We start from the raw sequence: 6,041 nt of genomic DNA on the forward strand, positions 1-6,041 counted from the left end.
TGGAGTATCCCTTTGGCCAGCTCAGGTCAGCTGTCCCAGCTATGCCCCCTCATAGCTTTTTATGCAGCTCCTCAAGTCCTCGGCCAGGGTAAACACTACTTAAGAACAACTAAAACATCAGTGTGTTATCAACCTTATTCTCACACTGAATCCATCATCAAACATCCCCCAAAAAATCAAAAATCCATAAAAGAATCAACATAGCTGATACTATCTTTGTTTTAATTTATTATCTTGACATACTTTAAATATCCTGACGCACACCAACTAATAGCTTCCTTTTATAAGCTCAGAGATATTTCTGATGAAGGAAATTCAGTAGATCTCTCTTGTCTGAGCTTCAGGAAGGCACTTGAAATGATGCCACATAGTAAATTATTAGATAAGGCAGAGAAGATGTGACTGGCATTCGAAAAGTAAATTCGGTGAAGAGCTGCCTGAAAGGAGCAGGATAATTGCTTCAGCTGAAAGGGGGGTTACCCGTACAGTTCCTCGAGTTTCTGCCTCAAAAATTACTCTGCTTAACATTTGCCTTAATGATCTTGGCACAAAAAGCAGGAGAAGGCAAAGGAAATGTGCTGATGCGGCAAAACGAGATGGCATCATCAATCTAGAACAGGCCAGGATATCACAGAGAGAGATTATAATGACCTTGAGGGCTGGAGTAACAGAGAAGGGATTCGAGTCAGCAGAGCAGACTGTGAGCGTGCTGCTGGGAACAAGGGAGAGCAGCAATGGCCATTCCGGTTTGGGAGCCTGTCAGCAGGGAAAGACCCACAATACACATCACAGGACTGTGCCATGACCCTGGTGTTAAACAGCATGAGAAGAGTCAAACATGAAGAGCTTGGGTTGAGGGGTTGGGGAAACGAGGGACTGATCCATGTGAAGGCACCAGAGTCAGCCCCGGGGCTGGAAGGAGGTGCAGTGGGCACTGCTGGAGTGGGGACACACGGCTACAAACTGGCTGGGAATACCAACAGAGGGGAAATTGGGTTTCCACATGAAAGAATTTTGTCATGCAGGTTTCTGACCCCAGCAGGGCAGATAAAAACCAACCACGCTCACATGGATATCAGTCCTGCTGTGCAACCAGCACGATCCAGAATCCATCCAGAATCCATCCAGACTGGAGGTTGGATATTCCTTCTCAGTGTGAATGGTTTGTCTTTACAAGAGCCTATTCACAGAGGTGGTTTAGAGTCCTGTTTCAAAAGGTGCCACTAACAGCAATGTTGTTTTGGAATCCAGTGTTCTACAGGGCTGCACAACCCCCGTGAGCCCGGGTAGGTGGCAGCTGCCTGCTCCCATCCCCAGGACAAGCACCAGATTCACTTGTTCCCTTCCAGGACTGCAGGTGGTTTCAGTGGTTGTGGCTTTTTGGTATGTGATTAACTGTTTCCCTCTGAAACTGCTCTGGCTTGCTCAGCTCCACCATTCAGTCTGGAATCACGGAATAATAGCACTTCTTCCAAATCTCCTCCAGAATCTCCTTTTTTGGACACTCCCATCTCTAACAGCCCCTCTTTCTCTGCCCTGAAGGAGCAGGGCTGAGGCAGAGTCTCTGGTAGTGCAGACACTCCAATCTCCTAAGCTGACCTCTTGCTGCTCCAGCTCCCCAGGAATGAATGTAGTTTTACAACAAACTAAACGTTTACAACTAACATTTTACTCTTCCCATTCACTGCGTGTACCCATCCCAGCATTCCAGCCTTGCTGCCACATCCTCAGGAACATGTCAACGTCTCTGTAGTGCCTAAGAACAATAAATCTCCTTTGGGATCATCAGGAGTTTCTATTTCTCTGCTTTCAGTTTCCTTCAGACACTTCTCTCTGATCATCTCCTGCAAGTCCTTCAGAGCTTCCTGGGCTGCCTCACTGCTGAGTTGAAAGATTTGTATAAACACTATTTTAAATTTTCAGGCTTTTTCTATTGACTTCCTCTTTCTCTGGAATCTCCCTTTCGAATTTACTGGTACAAGATTAATTCTGGGGTCAGCTTGTACCCCTTTCCTTTTTGACCACAGGATGTAGGACTGACTCACACTTGTAGGGAGGATTACTTAATGGTCCCTCTCTTCTGTCCCCCCTGGACTGTGAACCCCAACACCCACAGCATCCCCCACTTCCACAGCCCAGCCACAAAGCTGGCTCTTTGGACACTTTCTCCCACTTTTCAGCTGAGGGGGACTGATTTTTCCTTCTGTGAATTCCCCAGGGAGAGCACTCTGGATTATGGCCCCAGCAGGTAACACACTGTCACACCTCTGCTTTGCTTTTAGGACCAGGCCTGGAGGTAATGGCCACCATTAGCCCTTTCCCATCCTTTTAAGAGCCAGTTCCTTCCTGCAGACTCCATGTCTGAACCCTGCTGGGTGTAATTCAGCGTGACAAAGCCTTCTCCTCCCAGGAGAGGTATCACTCTTGATTCAAAGTGCTCTTTGGTATGAAATCTGCTTTCTACCCTGGCCTAAATGCCTCAGTGCAGTCCCAGGGTGGGCTCCCCTCTATGTCCAGAGCCCCTTCAAAAAGCTGACCCTGCTACTCCTGAAAATGCCTTGCAGGAAGATGGGAGAAGAGTCCAGAGAGTGCAGAGAACCAGAAATAACAAAACATAGCTGAGTCTTGCACCTGGGCCTGTCTTTTGCCCATAGAGCTGTGTGAAAAAAACCAGTTTGACCTGGGATTTTTGCCACCAAGGACTCAGCACAGCTGTCCCCGTGCCAGGTCTGTGTCCCCACCACAGTCCCCAACACCAAGAGCAGCAGGCTGGGAGCACATGTGACAATGGCAAATTCAGGGTGCCAGCCTAGAGCACACTCCTGAGGCTGGAGCACAAGTGCCAGGGATGCTCTGGGAAGGACACAGGCAGTTGGCAGCTGCCTCCAGCAGAAGAGAACAAATATCTGGAGCACAAGAGCCAACAGACCTTGCTGGCTCAGAGGGTACGAGGCTGGAGAGAAGCAAAGGAGCAACACAGACACAGGGATTACAGCCTGTCTGCAAGGAGAAAGAGGAAGGAGCTTGCTTTGTGTGCAATTCTGCAACAGCAGTCTGTGAAGGCAAGATGTGAACTCATCCTGCTGCTGGTAGATGGACTCCTTAGCAGCAACAGCAGCACAGGGAGGAAAAGGTCAGGATGACTCAGGGATGATCCACATGGGCAGTGGTGTCCACCTTCCAGAACCAAGTCAACCCTGGATCACCCGGGTGAGTGGAATCTGAACTGGTTGGTCTTTAAGAGACAGGTCCCAGGAGAGGATGTGCTGTCCCCAAGGACTGAACAGCATTTGCTCACTGCCACGGCTCAGCTCAGGAGCATCCTGATGAGCAAGAGTAACAGCTCCCATCTCAGGTTTCTGTGAGGGAAGAGAGAGGCCCTTGGGGTAAGAGCAAGTGGTTTTTCAGAGAAAACACAGAAAGAGGGCTGGAGAGAGTCATCAACTTCCACACAGAAGATCAACACTCACCACTCACTCTAGGAACAGAATTCCTCGCTCTCCAGGTGATCTCCCAGCACTTTCTCACTGCTGCAGCATTTTTCTTCGCTGTAGTTTGAGACCAGAACATCATGTCCTTTCCAGCCTGAAAACAAAGGCTGAAATTGTTCAATGACCCTTGTTAGACTGTTCTCAGGCCTCTCTCACCCTCTTTGCACTACACACCACGATTCTTCCATGCTCTGCAAATTTAACAGGCCAATGCTTGTTACAGATAGCATTAATAAAAATATCACATAGCACAGGAGTTGTGGGGTCCCACATGCTCCTGGCAGTCATGGATGGAATCCACTCAGAAGGCCATTTCCACAGTCTGACAATGACAATGAGGTGTCAGAACCAATAGAGGATTTTTTTTGTAATTTGGGGAGCTGGCTCATACCCACGGGACTAAGCTGTGCATGCAATAATCACTTCTCGGAATATAGTGCTTGCAATTTTTGAATCCCCGTCAAGAATGATGTCAAGTTAAACTCCAGGAACAGAACAGGAGCAAGTTCATGGCAGTGTGGGAACATAGGAATTGGCAGAGATTCCCAAGGAGCGATGCAGGGTTTCCCAGCCAGGTCTTTCTGAGCACGTCTGAGCTGTGCACAGAGCAGCATCACAGCACCCTCTGCTGCCTGCTGGTCCTCACGTCCTCACTAGGCAGCTGAGTTGGGCTTTGAGCTGACAGCACCATCAGATAAACACCTCATTCTTCAGGGTGACATATATTGTAATTACCGATTAGAACTGTGTTCTCTTCCCTGCCTTGGGGGAAAACAGGGCTCAGGCTTCTCATACTTCCATCAGTTGAAGGAGAATCTCACATCCAGTGGTCAATACTGCAAGTGAATGTGAGCATCAGAAGCACCAGCTTACAAGGTTTAATTGCTGCAAATATTTATTCAGGTTTTAAACTAACACCCCAGTGTCACTTCTCTTTGCGGTGCATCTGACTCCACCTGTGGTTGTGCAAGCATTTTTCCTGCATATCCCAGCTCCTCTTGCCCCATCTAAATCATTCCAACATCCATTAAGTGTGCAGGAACACGGTGCTGCACATGAGCAATGCACAGCAAGAACACGTGCGAGCCAGCTGGCAGCAGGGTGGCCGTGTCCTTTTCTTCACTGGGAAATACAGGACCAAGTCCAAAGAAATAAATCAGTGGTGCACATGGAGCAGTTCTCTCCCTCCATGCCCTATGTCATGATGCAGCTCAGATACAACAGCAAAAGGAAGCCCAGGCACGTGTGAAGGATGAGGGCACAAGCTCAGTTATCTGTGGCAAGACACATGCAAAAAAAAAGAGGGAACAGGAAAAGAAGAACCAGGGAAATCCCAGAACTTCTCCCCACCATCAAATCTGAGAATGCCATGCTCAGAGTTGCTTTGTGCTGTTTCCCTCTAGGACCATCTCCTATCTGATGTAGGACATGGTTCACTGTCCCAAATCCTGGCCAGTGCTCCCTCCCTAACCCTGGGACCTTTTGACAGCATCTGCCTCATCCTTCTGGCATCTCGAACAGCTTCTCCCTCTCACACACAAGGCTTCTGCAGACAGCTCAGAAACTATGTAACAGCCAATAGTCTGCAAACATCACGTGCCAGATAGAGCTGTGAGAGAATTAGCACACCCCAACCCACCCACCCAAGGCAGCGATTGCTCCCTGGGCTGGGAACACACTCAGGATCACTTAATGTCCCTCTCCACGTGTGGCTGCCACGACTGGTACAAGCCTGACACGGAGCTGGCTGCAGTTGCCATCCCCCACTGTGCTCAGCCTGGTGCAGATCCCTACAGAGGAGATGTGTGTGTTTGTTCTGCAAACCTGCCTTGTTAATGTTGTAGGAATATTGACACAACATTCCCCTCAGAGCTGTTACTAGCAAGTGGAAATTGAAGCTTTTTATTGAACTTTTTTTTTTTTTTACTCTTAGCTTTTAGAACAAGATAGTTAGCAACATTAACATTCATTTTTACATCACGTCACATGCTACTACTTTAGCTGCAGCTGCATATTTTCTGTTTCCCCACAAGCCCTCAGAGTGAAGATTTATGGTGGAACAGACACTTAAACACACACAAACCTGAAAAATGCAAGTGGGTTTTACCAATGAGGCAATTTGCTGCATGCATTTCTCCATCAGAAACAAGTCCAACTTCAGCAGACACCAACAGCATCTTTTGTCTTTGTCTAATTTGGGAGTTTCTGTGTTACACAGAACTAAGAAGCCAGTTAATGTATGCAAAGTTTGCTCGAGCAGCAAAAGCAACAGCAAGTGCTTCATCTAGTCAGAGACTGTAAGAGCAGAAGCTTTTCATTCCAAACAAAGGATTCCCCCGGGAATGAGGGGTATTTGAAGATGTCCACTTCTACATCTGGAATTAAAAGCTGAGATTTCTCACAGAGAAATGCAAATCAATTAAGTGATCCAAGAAATGTTTGGGGAGGAAAAGGAAAATATTTGGCAGGCAAACACTAAAATGTTGAGCATCTCTGTGGGAGTCGTGCCCCATGGACCAGACCAAAAACATAATTATGCTATTGTGTAGG

Source organism: Chiroxiphia lanceolata, chromosome 20 (assembly GCF_009829145.1).
Source record: "Chiroxiphia lanceolata isolate bChiLan1 chromosome 20, bChiLan1.pri, whole genome shotgun sequence".
Lineage (NCBI taxonomy): Eukaryota > Metazoa > Chordata > Aves > Passeriformes > Pipridae > Chiroxiphia > Chiroxiphia lanceolata.